At 31.2% G+C, this 19,914-nt stretch overlaps 1 pseudogene; it reads left to right on the forward strand.

Annotated features, from left to right (window-relative positions):
- The window catches only part of LOC107143662, a 10,200-nt pseudogene extending 3,203 nt beyond the window's left edge, over positions 1-6,997 (forward strand).
- Positions 6,998-19,914: the final 12,917 nt, after the last annotated feature.

Here is a 19,914-nt window from a genome sequence, read left to right on the forward strand (position 1 = left end):
GGCCTTAGAAAATGGCATTTCTCCACAAATCTGGCTTGCACATCTTAAACAGTGATTTCTGGGCATGGCCATTGCACCCCAAGTTAGTTTTACATTGCACTGGGATTGGCATGCCCTCTTTCTTATGTTCTCCCAGTGCCGGATAGCCCTTGCACTCTGCAGGTCTTGTTACCATTGCACGCAGATGGGTTTCAGGACTGGTCTTTCTTCTCGGCTATAGACCTTTTACCTTCCTCTGGGGTTTAGGGATTGTGTTGCCAACTTAAATTTTGTCATTACTATCAGGCTACCTGTGTTATCCTACTTCTCGCCGTCATCACGATGCAGGATGCGAGGCAAGGCACTGCACTTGAGTGATCCCTCAACGGACCTCAAGGAAAGCATGTCCTATTGCATGTGGGTTTGACGTCCACGCCCCGCCCTACGAAAAAAGGCGTCGGCTGATATGGGACCAGGTCTAGGGAAGGGCCCTCCTTAGGACTGAACCATACATTGCAGCCACTTCTGCACAGTGGGATAGGACCTCTACTTTCGCCTGCATTGTTTTATAAAATAGAAGGGGGAACTGTGGTGAGCCGTTCTAATTAGACCGTGGCCGCCATTAGAAGATGGCGCCGGCTTCCACTGTGGCCTGTGATAAACAACTCCTAATATGGAGAATTGGCACGCAATCCCTTACCACCCTATGAGAAAGGTCCACGTGGCAGCTTAAGATTGGTATGCTGGAGGCTTTATTAGGCTGTGCTTGGGCGCTCGGCGACGGGTCACTAGAAGATGATACATGAATCAAGGCCTGAATAAACTGCTGAAGGAAGAATCCTATGTCGTGTTTTCCCTTGCCGGCGAGGGGTCGCGACAATCTTTGAAACTAGTAAGTAAAGAAAGAGAATCAAGTATTAATTCTGTCCTCCCTATTTGACCTGTGAATCTGAAAAGGAAAGGTAATACTTGACTATTCACTTTTATATTCTGCACAAAAGTTTATGAAGTATTTTTGCATTTCAGTTAACTTTAAAAAGTTAACTGGAAAATCTCTATTTTGCAAATATCTTTGAATTAATGGATTAGATAATGAGAGTCATAAAGTGCTAACATAACAAAAAGAGACAATCAAAATGTTTCTTACTGAAAGAAACTCCAATGCTGAAGGCAAAATTATGCCTCCCTAAGATTTTCCTGTATCAATCCTAGGAATTTGTGAATAGGTTTTTCTGCATGACAAGAAGACTTTTAAATGTGCTTAATGTTAGAAACCTTGACATGGGTAGCCTGGATTACTCCTGTGTAAACATTAAAAGTAGAAAAAATGTCTCCTGAGTATAATAATTTAACTGAGGGAGAACAGTCAGAGAGTAACAACAGGTCTGACTTTGAAGATGGAGAAATGGGACTGTTAGCTGAGGAATGAGTGCAGTCTCCAGACACTAGAAAAAAGATGAAAACTTCCCCCTAAAGAATGAAATAACACTGCACAGAAATTGATTTTAACCCATGAGACCCATGTTGGGCTTCAGATATTTAGAACTAAAATGCAAGACAATAAACTTATATTGTTTTATACCATTAATTTCATGGTAATTTGTTTCAGCATTATTAGAAGTTATTACAACAAATAGAAACTATACAAATAGTATAATCTTGCCAAGTGGATTGAAAATATATTTTACTAAGACTCTGGATTGGTCACTTTCAAACAAAAGGAATTTTTTATCTGGTAACAATAGTTATTCAACTGAAAACTAAGCTGTGAATAAAGCCTTATATGTAAAAAGGCTTATGTTTGTTAATAGAAAAAAACTCTAAGAAAAGAAAAAGACAAATTGTAAGTAAAAAGGAGGGCAAAATTAGTGGATTAAAACATGATTTAAAGATGGGCATGATTATGAGATTGATTCTTTATATTTCACAGGTGGGAAGATGGTTACTAGAGTTTGGGAATGGTGGGAGTTTATAGAGAAAGGAAAGTTATTGATCAAAGGATAGTTTGTTGGATTAGAAGAATATGTTTTAGTAATATATTGCATCACACAATGGTTTCAGTTAATAATAATGTATTACAGATTTCAAAATTGCTAGGAATAGATGTCTAACATTCCCATTCTCCCCCAAAAAATGATGTCAGTCAGGAGATAGGCATGTTGACTAACTTTATGAAATATTTTAGCATACATACAAAGATCCAACTTCATAATATATCCCATAAATATGCACAACTATTGTCAACCAAAAATTAAAACAATGGGTTGGATTAGAGATAAATGATTAATGATAAAACTTTATACCAATACTGTAAAGAAATGCAAGGAGTGATCACTATAAAAAGCAAGAGAGTGTGAATCACAATGGGAAGAAAAAGATCAGATTGGAACATGGAGCATGGCAGGACATCAAAGGTTCTGTTTCTTTATGTGGATGATGGTTATGAACTTGTTTGCCTTATAAGCATTCAGTAAATTCTTATTCATTTTGTTTAGTTTTTGGTAACTGATTTATTTTACTTTATTTTACAGCTGATAGTGAACATGATTCTCAGTTGTTCACTTCTATCACTTATATATTTTGTGTACTTTTAGTATGTTTAAGGCAAAAAAATAGAACCTCAATAAAAATTTGCTGATATGCATAAGAATCGTATTCTATGATAATTTTAGCAAATTCATTTGCTTTTATAGTCTTTCAAAATTGCTCCAGCAACATATTTATCCTCACATTTTCTATAAATTTTTGCAAGTTTTTAGGCCAAATTCATTAGTTAAGCATTTTGTTTGCCCTACGTAAGATCCTGAGTGTGATAATAGAGATACTAGAGTATTTAGTTTTGAAATAGTCACATGCTTGCTTTTCATTTATTGTTAACTCAAACTTTTTGTTTGTTTGTTTCAGAGGACTAGAATTACCTCAAGAAATTGAAGCAATTATCTATGTACACCTTCATACAATATGAATATGTCACAACGAATCTCACTATTATGTATAATTATAAATTATATATAAAACAAAAAGAACTAACTAGTTTTCAGTTGATAGAGATTCATATGGCTGGTAAATAATATTTCAGTGTATGTATAAAAACATAAGTGCATTTCTACATAAATTCAACATTTCATAAGTGAAAAAGTAAATTTTTGAGTGTTTTCTCCTTAAGATGTTTTACTGAAATTTTTGCTACTTGCAAAATTAATAAAATAGTTTAAATACCAAACTTCTGTTAGGCTTTTTCTATACTTTTGTCTAAATAACAGAGCTGATGGGTAGATGTTGAAAATCTAATTAAAATAACAATTAATTTAAAGTAATACCCTGGGAAAATAATATTTTTGTTCTATAATGTCACATTATGGCTGATAATGATTAAGTTTTGTATCTCTGGTTCTTTGTATTGACTGAACAATACACAAATGAATGTGTTTCCTGTGGTAACTGAATAATGGTTTTTCTAAATGCAAAGCTTTACATTTTGAATTGTGAGAATACATATTAAAAGGAAACTTTATTTCCCTCTTGAAACTATTTTAATTTATTAATTTTACTGCAGAAAAATTTATTTTGGCAGTGTGAGAATTTTAAATAAAAAAATGTCGGGGGATGGGGCTGGGGCTCAGTGGTAGGACAATTGTCTGGCACATGTGAGGCAATGGGGTTGATTCTCAGAAACATATAAATAAACAAATTTTTTTTAAAAAAACATCTATCAACAACTAGAAAAAAATCAATACATGAAAAGAGATAATTTTGGAAGTCTTTTTCAGTAGCAAATACCTATGTTCATTTTAAAACAAGTTTTTTTCATGACCACTATCCATATTCAATAGAAGTATCTAAACATATACAGAAAAGTTCATTTTCATAAAACTATATTAATAATTTTCACTTATTAGTATCTGGAGAAAAGAATTAAGTTTTTTTTTAAAAAAAAAGCACACAAGTACATAACATACTAATTTTAGTGAAGTGCTATCTTAGTCTATTCTCCAGTTTCTATTTTTCTCCTTCAACATCCTTTCAAAGATTTCTTTTGAAATCATTATTATAACATCTGAACTTTTCAGAACATGATATTCTAGACCACAAACTCAATGTGTGATAAAAAAAGAAATATGGATGAAAATTTGGTTAAATCATCAAAAACTCATTTATGATGTTATATACTAACACTTCGGAATCTGAGGATTGTTTAATGTTTGGCATTTAAGTCTTTGCACAGCTCATTAGTCTCTCTATTTGAGAAAATAATGGATGTGTGTACTGCATTGTATATGTAAAATGTGGAAATGAAATGAAAAATGTTCATTTGTGGTCCAATAATCTTTTAGTAACTGCAGTTAGTCTACAAACTTCCTCCAGGTTAATATGATTAATACTGCCTAAGAAGATGTGCAACGACTTGTATATATGCATAGTTTTCTCCCAGAGTTTCTATTTTTTTTCTTTTTTTGATGGTGCTGGGGATTGAACCTAGGGCCTTGTGCATGTGAGGCAAGCACTCTACGAACTGAGCTATATCCGCAGCCCTTCTATTTTTATATTTAACTAAACTGAAGTTTTCAATGAACTTATAAAAATAAAAAAAATATTAAAATTTAAAAATAGATTGTCAATAGTTATCTTTCATACTTTAAGGTCAAGAAGTATAAAAATTTTATTGCATCTTTTTGTAAACTGAACTAAGAGATTGTAAAATTGAAAAGAATAAATCATATCTTTGCATTATTCCTCCCTTCTTATATATGTACTAAGATGGTAAGCCATATCCTTAAAAATAATTCCTAAATCCCAATGTTATATACATTTTCTCCTGAATTTATTGGGATTAATTATTGGGATTCTAAATACACGTGAGGCTAATAAAACAGTCCTTGTGAGCTGTTTATTTGTGATCCTTTCTTCTTCTAAAGTCCCCAAAATCCAGTCTAGCTTCATAGTTTTGCAGATAACAGTTAAAATTTTTCACTGATCAAAGACCTTGGTAAGAACAAAATTACCATTACCATTCAGATGTCCATGCAATACTATATCCTCAAAAGTTGTAATCTCTGTGATTATATTCTGTTTTGCCCCCTTCATACAGAAATATTGTTTTTATTCTGCTTGTATGTTTACTATTTTTTCTTTTAAAATACATGGTGCATAAGCCAACTATCTTATGAATTGCTAAGCTGATATTCTTAGTAATTGTAATTTTAGGTGTTGATTGAAAAGAATGGGGAGCAATGAAAGTTATAGAATAAATTTCTTTGGAAGGGATTCTGTTAACATGATGTTACTGACATTATTTTTTATAGACTTTTATCACTGCAGAGGTGGACATAAAAATGCACATCCTCTACATATTGGCAGTTTATTCACTTTCTTGTTGCTCTTTTAACATTTACATTTAAGCTTTTCACTTAAGAAGTTGTACCAGACATTATTTTTCTTCTTGCACAAGCAAATTCATCCTCTAAACCATTTTTCTCTAATCATCTTCTCATGTAAAATATGCTGCAATTAAAATTTCAGTTCTATATCATGTCTAAACAGATAGCACTATTATTATTTCAACAAATTGGTTTGAGTACCTATCATGCTTCAGGTACTGTAAAAAAACACTTTAAAACACTGAATATGATAGTTTTACAAGTATTAGTTTCATGACACTGGGACCAAAAATAAAGGACACATAATAATGACAAACTCTTAACATAATTATAAACAATATTTACATATTCATGAAAATTGGTGGAATTTGTTGGGATTAATCTTTGGGATTCTAAATACATGTGAGGCAAATAAAACAGGCTTTGTGAGTTGCTTGTTTGTTTGTGATGCTAAAGATTGTATCCAAGACCTTGTATATGCTAGTTAAGTTCTCTACCCTTCATAATTTTTTATATACCTGCCAGCCCAAGATTACAGTTACAAGAACAACTATAAATATTATCAAAACTGACAATACAGAAGAAACTGTAGTGATAAAATTCCTATTTCAAATATAACTTTTAAAGCTTACAATAAACTGGGCACCATGTGGGGCATGCCTGTAATCCCAGAGCCTCAGAAGGCTGAGGCAGGAGGATCACAAGTTCAAAGCCAGCCTCAGCAACTTAGCTAGGCCCTAAACAATTTAGGGAGACCTGTCTCTAAATAAAATATTTAAAAAGGGGCTGGCAAGGGATATTGCTTAATCCTGGGTTCGAACACTGGTATGAAAGAAAAAAAAAATTAAAAGTTGTCAATAAGAGCGCTTCTCTAAGGTGAAACCTGTGGCACTTGAGCACCGGCTTCCCCTGCCAGCACCCCTTCCTTGCAGGCAGGCACAGTTTTGCCCAAAATAAGTGATCAGCTTGTCATTCTTGTGGTATAACTAGTTCTGATAGTTGAGAATGAAGGAAGAGGTCATGCTGCCTATACTTTTAGTACTGAGGCTTTTGGATTTCGCAGAGGTGAAAAGTTACCTGATGTAATGTTGAAACCACATCCACTAAGACAGTGCCACTGAGAACAGGAGAAGGGGAAGATTATATTCTGGCCTTGAAATGGTAACTGAGAGAAACAATGAAAAGAATGCCTTATTTTATTCAAACACTTGAAGGAAAACAAGATATTGAAAGGTCTAGTAAAAGATATATGAAGGTATACAAACAAGAGTGGATATCAGAATGGAGAAGGCTCCCAAGAGAGATGATGCCCAGGAAAAAAATTCGAAAAAGACCCAAAATCCACAAAGGCCAAAGATACAGACAAAGGTACTTTATTCACTAATACTGAAGATGTGTTGAAAAAAATTGAGGAATTGGAAAAGAGAGGTGATGGTGAAAAATAATATGAGGAAAATGAAGAGAAAGAAGAAAGCAAAGAGAAAAGTAAAGAAGGCTATGATGACAATGATGATTAGGATGCTACAGAGGAGGTGTATGATGAAGAAGAGCAAGAGGAGGAAAATTACTACTTTAATTCATATTTTCAATATGGAGATGATTTTGGTGCAGAAAATGACAACATGGATGAAGCAACCTAGTAGCCGTAAAATTTCTCAAGGGAAAAAAAAAAGATAATATAGCTTCTGAGCAGTTGGACAGACTTGATTTATGTTTCGTTTCTATTTTGTTGGACAAATATTTGTCACTGAGATATTCATAACCGCTTTTACGCATTAGTTACCATTTAAATATATGACATCTGAAACTCTGACATTCCTCCTTAACAACTTTGCCATCCCTCTTGTGTATGTTAGTGGATTTTTATATTATTTGGATTTTATTATGCTAAAGAGTTTTGCATCTCTTAATCTATGTATTCATACATACTTAAAAAACTTATTCTTGTTCAATTGTTCTTTTGTAAAAGTATTACTAGTTGTAATGGATTTCTATCACCTGAAAATTGATTTAATATAGTGCATGGAACACTTTAACAACAAAGAAACTTGAAAATTATATTTTATTTGCTATGTTCTATACTATTACATTATGACTCCTTAAATCTGCCTAAAATTGTAAACATACATTTTTCCCTACATGTATGTTTTTGATCACAAAGAGGCTGTTTTGTGATCAAAAACATACATGTAAGGGAAAATGTCAACTTATGTAAATTTTACATTTCACATGTCAGCTAGTACAGAGAGACTTTCATTTGGGATACATATTATAAATACTTGAATTGGGGGCTAACTTCATACCATATAAAATATGAGTTAGTGATCCTCTGTAATAAGTTTGACATATTCAAATAGTTGGGCTTATAAAAATTAGACTAAAACATCTTCTTTAATTGAATACTTAAGTACATAAGTCCTGGTTATATAAATTTCATGGAAGAAAGCATGAGTGTGAATTTGGTTTAGTTGTAGCCGGCTCTATTATACTTCACAGGACTCATAGGCTATACAGTCGATTATAATATAGAATTAACTCAGGTTGTTAATCTTTTTGTTTAACTTAAAAGCTAGCTCCCTGCCATTTTATATTTTTGGGAGAAAATACCTAGAAACCTCAGCCTCCAAAAGCTTAAATATGCCAAATATATTCAAGGAAATTCACATAACAGGTTTCAAAAAAGACTACTTTTTTGAAATGAGTAAAATTTATTTTTCCCTATTGGGAATATGTTTTCCATTACCCACTCACCTGAAAAATCACAGCCCTAAATTTTATTTCTACTGTAATATTAAGTTCAATGGTGAAACTTTACTTGATTAATTTTCTGTGCCTTAGTTTTTCCTTCCTCTAAAGTGTTTAGACACTAACCAGAATTTACCATGTTTACATTCTCTTACCTTAGAGAAATAAATGATCATATATTAAGTTTTATTCTTACCTTCTAAACAATTGAAACTTAGAAAGTGACTGAGAAAAAATTTTGAGAAACAAATATTTTCCTCATAATCAGGTTTTCTCATCTTTAATTTTTTGGGAAAAAATTGTATTGTCTTGTTCATTTTGCAACATAATTGTCTCAGGAAAAAGATCATTTTGAATTGCAATACTTCCTCAAATAAGTCAAAATGGGTGTGAGGACCCATCTTATTAGTTTAATGCTGTACTCATAGTATGTGCCTTCTCATTTAAAGGGTACATCAAATGATTTTAAGATTCTAAATGAAAATATGAATAAATCTTTAAAACTACAATCAATTAAACCCCGTATGAAGATTTTAGTAATAATGGCAAAGTTGTCATTTGGGAATAATTAACATGGGTGTTTTATTCTTAACTTCCTTTGTGGTACGAGAAACAAATACCATTTTGTTTATAGAAATTTTATTTCTATATTTATTTACTTCCTTTATTATAAATGTGCAGATAAAAGCTTGAGCCATGCAAATACACTGAAGGTAAAGGTATTTCTTTTCCTAGCTTATATATATTTACTCTGGGAGGTCCTGACCATTCCCACTTTGGAACTTCTTTTTATGATTTTAAAGTATAATAATCATGAGATCAGACAGGGTTTGCAAATTGCTTTACTAGCAAAAATCTTCTTTTTCTTTGCTTTTTCTGGCTGAAGATCTGAGACTGTGAGGTTATTCCACAGGAAGGTAAGTGTTGTTCTACAGATATAGCTTTATATATATATATATATACACACACACACACACACACACACACATAAAATACTGGTAAAATGTCTTTAAAATTATAACAAGCAAACCTGGTTGTTATATTTTCTGTATTTAATATTAAATTCTTACAAAAAAGATTACAATAATATATAAACTACAAATACAATAATTTTTTAATGTTTAAAGTTTTAAAATAAAAATTAACTTTTGATTCCAGAATATTACATTTTATTGCGTAGAAACAAATAATAATACAATGAAAAATAAAGCCTAAAATTAATCGCTAAGATATAACATTCATGCCACTATGAAATTGGTATCAAAGTACCTGGGTGCTTTGATATGTATATAGTGATAACATTTATGATAATAACATTATAATAAGTGTACTATATACTTTGTCCAGTGTCCCCAAAGTACTACATAGATAATATGCTGCATAGTCTTAATATCTATAGATCTAAATATAATTGGCAAAATCCTTTATATTTGTTCAGAACATAATTTGTTTTACCTGGAAGTTTCTAAAACTTTTTAAATTTTATAGTGTGTAACACTTCTCTCTCTTTGACTTTACTTTTATGTTTCTATTTATATTATGGTGAAATCATGTATTTGATGGCCATCCCAGTTATATAATACACTATAGGTTATCTATAAATAGTGATGATTTAACAAATAACCATCATTTTGCCAATATTGGATGGTGTCTAAATATGTACTATTCAATTTTTTTAGTATTGATGTTCTATTAACAATTCAGAAAGTTAAAATTAATTCAGATATTGAAAACTGATATTCTTTATATACATATGAGTTTTGGCTAGTTTTTTTGTTTATTCTTATAGGTAATGAAATAATGAATTTCAATATGCTATGCTAGTGCCATCTAATCTGGTAATGTTCTTAAATGGAAATGTGTTTTTAAATTAGCTATATGGCTATGTAGTTTCAACTTTTTAACAAATGCATGCCTTGCAATTTTCCTGCTCATATATTTTTTGACAAAGCTTGGTGAATGGTCAGCATTCAATAATTATTTTAGTGATATATTAACAATATATGTTTACAAGATACTTAATTAAGCATTTCCAACTTTATGATACTGGTACACAGAATTTAAAACAATAGAAAATGCAATCCTATTCACTATACAGTTTACATACCACAAGATGGTAAATGTAAATCAACCTACTTTTATTTCAGTTAACTCTGATATAAAATGTAAAAAATACAATCATTTAAAATAGCATTATGCTATTAGCAATGAGGATATAATATGCATTGGTATCAGCAAATATAAGAACTTCCATATTTTGAAGATTCTAATTGTAAAAGATTATAATTTTGCATTTCAGAGTCATAGAATATTTTTATTAATTCAAATCTTAACTTTTAAATGAACTTTTTATATTCTTAGTATTCTTTTCTTATTTTATATAATATAAAACATTCTCTTGAGTGCCGGTGTCTGGCTGCAGCAAAATAACAGGGGGGTGACGCGGAACTTGTGTAGATGGATACAGCAAGAGTGGCAGCCGTTTATTGTAGGACAGGAGGGGTATATATACATTCCACACAGCTTATCTTAATTAACAAAAACTAGATACAGCAGTCAACCAATAAGGAATCTCAGACTTAATGGCTCCCTGGCGTTACTTCATAAACCACTCCCTCTGGCAAAATGCCAGGCGCCATCCTGACTTGTTTACAGACCCTAACACTTGTGTTAACATCTCGAAAATTCATTGTGGAATTTAATAATCTGGCTATAAATCATTTTTTTCATTTAAAAATGAATTAAATGAAAAAACAGAAACAAATTTCAGAAACACATTTATGGAGTTAAATATCTCTGCTATCTTTAAATATTTTTGATGTATCCTTTGAACCAGACTATGATGACTGAAAACATACAGACTCAATTGAATAAACGAGTCTGTCCATATTCTTGTTAAAAGATAGTCTTACATAATGAGTAAACACACGTTGTTCTATCAGAACTGTTGTACTCTGTAGCAGGTTTGTGAATGTGATATTTGAGAGTGTTAAAACAAAACTCTCTAGAATGCCATATTGATTGATATTTCAGCATGATCATTTTAAGAAATGAGTGATGAAAAAATTGATTCTCTAATTCTGGCTTCATATTGCAAGAGAACTTGTGTGAATTACTTGAGTATTTATTTACATGTGTTGATGAAATAAATATCAAATATTTCAATATGAGAAAGAAGCAGGTCTTTGTTTTATGAGTCATGTCAATTATGCTGACAATATGTATCACAGTAGGTAATTCAACACCTTTAATTAATTTGATTTTGAAATAATCAGATGTAAGCATCACATGAAAAAAAAAATTAAAAACTGACTTGCCTGTGCAAATTTCTTCACGATTTTAGTACAACAATGAGGACCAAAGTTAATGCATATCTTAGTCTCCATTCTTAAGCCAGGGGACATTTAGATTATTTTTGTGTTTCTGATATCCCAGAAAAGATGTCTTATCTTTTTTCCATGAATGTCAACTCAATCTGTGAACTTAAGTTCTTATTGTTTCATAAATTGCTGACATGAAATTCCTTCTCCCTGGAAATATCTATTATTTAAAATTAAGAAATCTAGGGCCCTAATATGCAACCCCATCACAAACTAAGCAAAAGATCAAGAAGTCAGCCTTTGACAAGGTGAATGAATATTCCTTTGGCTTTCCTGTGATTCCACATCCCAAAAGGATCTTCAGGTGTTTTTGTTTATTTGTAATTTACTTTCTTATAATCTATTTTCTTTCTAATGACTTCTCTTCCTTTGCAGAAATTCCCTCTTTTCAACACTGATTAAAATCCTCTATCCCATCCTAGTGATAGAAAAAAATGTTGTTTTGATTCCATTTTTACATGTTGACAGGGTATTTTGGTTCCTATAGCCACTAAATTCAGGCTATTTATTCTAACAGCATAAAAAGAGATGTTTTCTTTCTAGAAAAATTAAAATTGGATGGTTGAGATGATCTCTCTAATCTATCCAAGTTTCCATCCACTGATGTTTTTAGAAAGTAATATCCTTTCCAGATCTGTAGCTTATTTTCTCTTAGTAAAGTAAGAGTGGGGGGAAATTTATTTCAGTTAAACTAGAGCATTTAAACACACAAATTTGACTAGAACCAAAATCCCACTCTAATTCCATACTTTATTTCAAAACAATGTAGCTGTGTTTCTTTGTCTCCACCTTAGAGGCTATGCCCTTTGTCTCTGAGGCTGTATGTATACTGTAACATATAGTATGCTTGCTGGGCAAGTAAGTTATGAGATTTCAGGAGACAATATGAAGTCTATACAGAAGTAAGGAATATTGAATATTACAGAAGTGAGGCATGCTGAATATTGATGAGCACCCTTAATATCTACCATTATTTTTGTCACAACTATCTATGTAGTTCACTTTTTTATATACTGAACATGCTCACTTTCCTTCCCAGGGTAGAGAACCTAAATACTATTCCTTCATAATTATTCTTAGATCATGGAAGAGATGCCACCATCTCTCCATCAGATACATTTGTCTTAAGAAGCAAGCTAAATAAAATTGACCTATACACTCTCACAGGACAGTGGTGAAGCATGTATACACTAACTACAAGTAACATTTTCATTTGGAAAGGGAAATTATAGGTTTTGACACTTCACCAGACAGAAAATATGAGGTTCCCTATTTTGGGATGCTAGTATTCATTAATGAGTCCTTGATTATTCTTTCTGAAAGGAGGTGCAAGGTGCACTGATTTTTGTTGTCATATGTTTGCTTATTTATTTGTTGTGACTGCAGGGTTTTGAGTTTCATTCCCCATCTATCCTCATTTGAAATAGTTGGTGAGTCCACCATTTCAGGGGCTTTAAAATGTTTAGAACCTTACAATTCAAGTATTGAAGCAAGGATTAATTAAAGTTTATCAGTATATTTTGTGTGAATGCATGCATTACATATGGATATTTTGTATAATACATAATATATGTATAAAATATTTACATAACCTTGTATGCGTGTTTCATTGGTATCCCAATAACATCAAATATCAACAAGTGAATATTTGATCTACTTGCTTCCTATAAGTTCTTTGCTAGATAGATATAGTTTATGTTTTGTCTTTTGTTTATTTATTTTTCTCTCCAGAACTCATGACAAGTTCTTAGAGCTGGATGTTAGGCATTGAAGACCATTTGAAACAATCAACCTGAGCAGAGATAACACTTAAGGTAAGAATACAAAGTAATGAGAAGTAACATTCAAAGCAACATTTTTGAAGTAAGCCAACAATAGATAATCCCAGTAACAAAATAACATTTTGACCTTTCCTAAACAATTGCCTTATAACTACAAACTGTATATATCCAGAGTGCTCCTAATTTCTTGTGTAGTTCTTTCAATACTATAATATATGGAAGAGGAAATTATAAATTTCTTTGGAAATTAAATTTCTTTATATCACTTTGTAAAGTATACAGTATCATTTTTAGATATTACCTAGAATTATATGGGCAATTTTAATACCTGTAAGTACAAAAAAAAAAAAAGAAAGTCAAATGTTCTTATCTCTAAATCATTTACATTTTCTCCTTATAAATTAGATACTTTATAAATATTTAAACTTTGGAGGGAGGTAGAAAAAAAATTGATACATATTGTGACATTTCCAGTTAAAAAATGATCTAAGAAACAAAAGAAACACAACACTCCTTTATTTTGTAGGTAACAATAACACTTTTTCCCCTGCAATTAACTAATTGCATACAAAATTAACCTGCCCACCTGAGGAGAATATGACTTTTAGATTTTACTCATTAAGATCATCATGTTTTTTGGATGGAAATTATACAACAGAGCTAAAAATGAAGTCCTTATGGGAAGAACAAGTTTTACTGAATAATTTACTAATAACTATTATGCTCCCATCAAGTGTATTCCCCCAGCAATTCAGTTGTTCTAATTTGAAAGCCTCTCAGTTGTACACAGAATGACATTGCTGCAGATGGCAGTGGAAGAGGCATATTATATGTATGAGCAAGTCGATAAAAATGAAATGTAGTTAAAGTAATTCAGGTAAATATAAATAGTATCTGATATTTTTTACATCCTAAATGTACTGTAAAGAGGCCAAAGAATAGCATTTAACAACTGATTAAAGAACTTATTGTTATAGTTGCTTTCAAATTATGTAAACATTATAAATCATAATGTAGAAAAGCTGAAAGGAATTGGATATATTTGTTTTTTGAATTGGATCTTACTGCTTTCAAAATGTGACACATGGCTATTAAAATGTTAGTATTGACAGAACCTGAAAACTTTATCCAGATAATATTGAAATCTAATCTTCAAAAAGCAAATTACCAAAATATGTCCCATCTCCCCACAAGATAAGCTTCTGGTTTAATACATTCTTAGGTAAAATATTTTATAAAATAGCCATATATTACTAAAATCACACTATCTTTTCTTTTTAACAAGCATTGGTATTTTAATCAGATTGAGACCAAGAGAACAAAATGTCAATTCCTGTTTGTGACAGGTATTTCAAATTCTTTTCATTTATTAAGAGGTGTGTATTGTTGCTACATGGGAGTCTACCTAAATTTTCCCCTCTGTAATGTCGATTGTTTTTCTCTGTTGTATGAATTTCAGTGGATTTTCAACATCTGAAAATGACACTAAAGTCGTTTATCAAGTTTAACAAATGTTAAGTGTTTAATTTTTTGCTGATTTTATAAAAATAGCTTTGTACAATTTTTTTGGAATAAGGAACATATACTGATTAATATTAACTAATTAATATCTGCAAGTTGAATATTTACATTTTCATTTTTTAAGATTCTAAGAATAGAAAACATTCTTTAAAGTTTTTACATTAATGTTTCGTTAAGTTTGTTTTAAAGTTCTTTCCTATGCATCTATGATTTTTGCTGTTCTTTAATCAGATTTTATCCACGTGCTATTTCTAAACAGAGAAATAATTTGTTTTTTCTGTGTGAATTATGCTTATAGATTTAATTATTATTTAAAATATGAACTCATATTAACTGTACAAATTAATGGGCTTCACTGTGACATAACCCTTCATTCATATATTGTGTTTTAATCATATCTCATAGTCACAAACCCTACTATCCTCTCTTACACTTCCCCCCTCTCCCATCCCTCCAGTCCCATTTTTCTTTCCTAATAGTTCCTCTGCTACTTTCAGGTCTTTTAAAAATAGGTTTACAAATGAGAGAAAATATCTGATACTTTTCTTTCCATGTTTGGCTTATTTTACTTAACATGGTGTCCTCCATTTCCACCTATTTTCTTTGCACAGAAATTTTGTATCACCAAGCATACCACAATCATGAAGTTTATCAGAGACCCCAATTCCAAACACAGAACACCTACAGACAGGACTCCCCTGTGTTTCTCCTTTGTTATTAAAGCAATAAAACTTATTTTTCCTTTTTCTCAAAACTGTGTCCTCGTTATTGAATTGGCATTGTTGCTAATACACAGGAAAGAAAAGTTATATTCCACAAACTTGCTAGATGTTCATATTAGTTCTAGGCATTTTTGGTTGACTCTATAGAATTTTATCAAGTATTTTCACAGCATATATGAACAAAGACATTTTGACTTCTTCTTTTAAGTTTTACCTTTTTTGTCTTCTTGCATTACCTAGAAAGTATGGTGTGATATTTTGAAATCATTGTAGGAGGTTACTTACTTTTTCAGGATGTGCCTGAAAAAGTAATGGTTCTGTCAGAACAAAATTTCTGAAAAATAAAGAATGAAAATAGGCATGAGGAGAAAATGCAAACAGATAAACAAAGAACTCTTTTTAAGGCAATAAGAGCATCCAGAATTCAAGTATGATGAATTTCTGTAAGCAAATATATTTGAATACATTTATCATCATTATATAATAAAGTAAGATAATCGTAATGTAAAGTATACTTGAAGGAAAGTATAGAATGCCATACACTATCATAAAACTTGCTTAATTAAAATAAAGTAGAAAATGGATAGATAGTGACAGTATTATTATTATTATTAGTAGTAGTAGTAACAAGGATTAAGAGAGGGATAGCTGATTACTCATTCTAATATCAATCTTGAGCAAGTGATTTGCCTATAAAAAATTCTCCTATCTTTATTTAAGATCATTTGCAGTCCTATCATATTTAAAAATGTTATGGTATTATAATTTTTTTCAGTACAGTTAAATATATCACTAATATATCACCGAGATACATAAGAGCACATTACATTTGTATGTATGACATTATAATTATATGCTCACTTTATCTTGAAATTTGTTCAAAACTGTGAATTGTATTCCAAAAGTTGGATTTTTCAAATACGGTGACAATAATAACTACATACTTACTATGTGAAGGAAAAAGTTACACTATAGAATTTGTGAGAAGACACACTAGGAAATACATATGCCTTTAATAGGGTAGGGAAGACCTAGTAGATTTAGAATGTAGAAAGTTGATTTTTATAAAGAGAGAGAGAGAGAGAGAGAGAGAATTTTTTAATATTTATTTTTTAGTTTTTAGTGGACACAACACCTTTATTTTATTTTTTTATGTGGTGCCAAGAATGGAACCCAGTGCCCCGTGCATGCCAGGCGAGCACATTACTGCTTGAGCCACCTCCCCAGCCCAGAAAGTTGATATTAGTGATCAGTTTTGGCAAAATAAATATGATTTAGATCTTTCCTGGGCAGTATCTGGATGATTCATATTCTGTCTTTCTGAATGAGGGCAGATATTCAAATTTGGAAAATAGATTCACAAAGTAAAGTACTTCATTGTGAATGTAATAAAGTCTAAAATTTTTTATGGGACTATATTTATTTTCTAAATGTAACATTCTGACCACTGACATCATTATATATTTCAATGGACAACTTTGCAATATAATTATTATCTGGTATTTTTAATCAATTTAATTAGTTTAAGAAAGTTTAAAGTTCAGAACTTTTGTAAGGATACTTCCATTATCAGAGATGGGTGACAATGGGTTTATAATAATCAGGATTTTTTTATTTTTTCCTGATGATAGAGATACTGGTTCTGCAATTTAAAAAAAGGTAAAATCCAAAACTTCAAGTATCAAAATCTCCCATATAACTATAACAAACACCATTAGGAAAATGAAGAAACACTTTGGGAAGAAAAAAATTATAAGACTAAACCAGTATGAGATCTGTCAGATATGGAAACATACCACTCATTAATGTCCTAGAAATACAGTAGCAGAATGAAACAAAGAAGGTGCTTTTCAGATAATCAATATGTATTTATCATGAATATTTGTATAAAATGATGAAATCAAATAAAATCTTATTAGTTTTAATTTGAAGAAAAATAATTTTGTTATATGAGGAAATTACTTTCTAAGTTTAACATTTTTATGCCCATATATTACTTACTCAATTGGATTCCATTGAAATAGGGGCAAGAGATTTTAGGTTCAATACAATGTACATGCAATTGGATTAAGCAGTTTTAGGTATACAACTTGATACACTTGTCAACTATTCCCACTATGCACATACAAAGATTTGACACATTTTTGTCACCACCCAAGTTTCCTTTACAACTCTGGAAGTTATTACCACTCATATTCTTTCACCCAAAGCAAACACTGATCTATTTTAAGCCTTTATTCTGTGAAATTAGGCTTTTCCATAATGTATGGATAATAATATCTCTGATCAGTTGATTTTTTTTCTCTTTTTCTTATTTTTAACTTTGTACAAGTCAGTATTATGTTTGCAAAGTTACAGAAACTTTCACCAATAAGTGGTGAAAGTGATCTATGTACTGATCAAAGTTTGAGTTCAAATTTCAGGCAGTTTTCAAATATCCCACATCTTTCACATGTAAGGAATCATGCCACATGTATGTTGCTTCCAAGCCTACCAGAAATGTGTGGAGAACTTTGGTCATGGTATGACCTCCCTGATCTTACACACAGCCTTCCCTAGACGGCTGTGGTTACATGAAAATCTTGGGTCTTTTTCAGGTTTTTTTTGGTTCCTGTAGGAAAAAAAAAAGCACTAAAAAAGATGTAAAATGTTTATTGCTTATTTATCAGTCAAGTATATGGTAATAACTTACAGCTTTTCTCAATGACTTTTGAGAAAGTCATTCTCAGTACCCTCTCTATTTCTAAAAATCCTACAATTCAATTTACTATTTAAAATGATTTTATTGGTGAATTATATTTATATATAATAGTAGGCTTCCTTATGATATATCAATATATGCACATAGCTTAATTTGGTCTACTTAATTTCCCTGCTTGTTATATTTCTATTTAGTGTTCTGTTTTGCCACTATCCCACTGAGACCATGATTTCAAGTAAAGAGAATTACAGGATTTCCCTGCTTCCTATTTTTCCATGATTTTTTTTTCTGCCATCTGTTGCAACCATGCTTGTCTCTTCCAGCAGATTTGCATCTGGTTTTGATGGTCAAATCTTCCTCGGTAGACTCAGCATACTTACCTTGACCAAGCTGGATTGGGACATAAAGACATTGCTAGTCAAAAGCACCTTATATCTCTTTTCATACTGAAAGTTTATCAAGTTTTGAGTAATAGTCATTTCAATTTTTTAAAATTTGCATTTGTTTGATTTTCAGTCCTAAATTGGTTGTGAATTTTTGAAGAATTAATTCTGTATTGGATACCAAAAACAATTCTATCTTCTACCAGTGTTATGGTTTAGATATGAAATGTTCCCCAATTCTTGTGTTGTCATGTGTTAGACAATACAAGAAAGTTACGGGAGCCTTAATGCAATCATTGTATTTACCCAGGCTGGTAGGGTGTGGGTGAAGGAGTTGAGTCATTTCGGGAGTAACTTTGTGGTTCATATTTTGTCCATGGTGATCAGAGCTTTCTCTCTCTTTGCTTCTGGATCGCCATGTCCTGAGCTGCTTTTCTCTTCCACACTGTTCTGACAGGGTAGTCTGCCTTACCTGGGGCCCAGAGAAATGGAGTCATCCATATATGGACTGAGACATCTGAAATTGTAAGCCCTGGAATAAACTTTCCTTCTCTGTAATTGTTCTTTTTAGGTCTTTTGGTCACTCTGGCAAAAAAAAAGTGGATTAAAACAATCACACTATACTTAAAAGAATAAGTGAAATCCACTACTTACAGATCCTGACTTACAATATGATGACTGAATATGTTCACCTGAAAAAAGAATATTTCTGTCAAGTTACAGACATTTTAAAAGATAATTATGATGAAGAACATTAGAACTCAATGTTTGTCTCAACAGGGTTGTAACATTAGCATAAATTTTAGTAATATTTTTGTGTCTACAACCTCACATTTTGAATATAGATGGTGCCATTTATGTAAATGTAGAAAATGTTGACAGTTGAATGATTTTCATGGCTTATTCTTAAGGAATATCAAGATTCTAACTAGCTTTAGAAAAAAATATTAAAATACAAATGAAAAGGCAGATATTCATATTCAATCCATCTCCACATACACTCAATTTCTAAACCACTTTGTGAAAAATAAATACAGAAAATGTGTTCAAACACAAGAAGACGGAAATTTTAAAATGAAAAATATCAAGTAAATAGAAAAATCACAAAAGTAATGGAATATAAATCAAAGAAAAAAGTTAAAATTATTAACTTTTAAGTTAATAGTGTTGAAAAATCACATTGAAGGTACATAAAAAAATTGCAATATAAGATAGGAAATCAAGTCTGTAAAGTTAGAAGAAGTAAAAATGTAAAAAGTATTACTGTTTTAAACTATTCCAATTATTCTTTCTATAAATTTTGGGAAAAAACAATGTCATAGAA

Source organism: Marmota marmota, unplaced genomic scaffold (assembly GCF_001458135.2).
Source record: "Marmota marmota marmota unplaced genomic scaffold, marMar, whole genome shotgun sequence".
NCBI classification, from domain to species: Eukaryota; Metazoa; Chordata; class Mammalia; order Rodentia; family Sciuridae; genus Marmota; species Marmota marmota.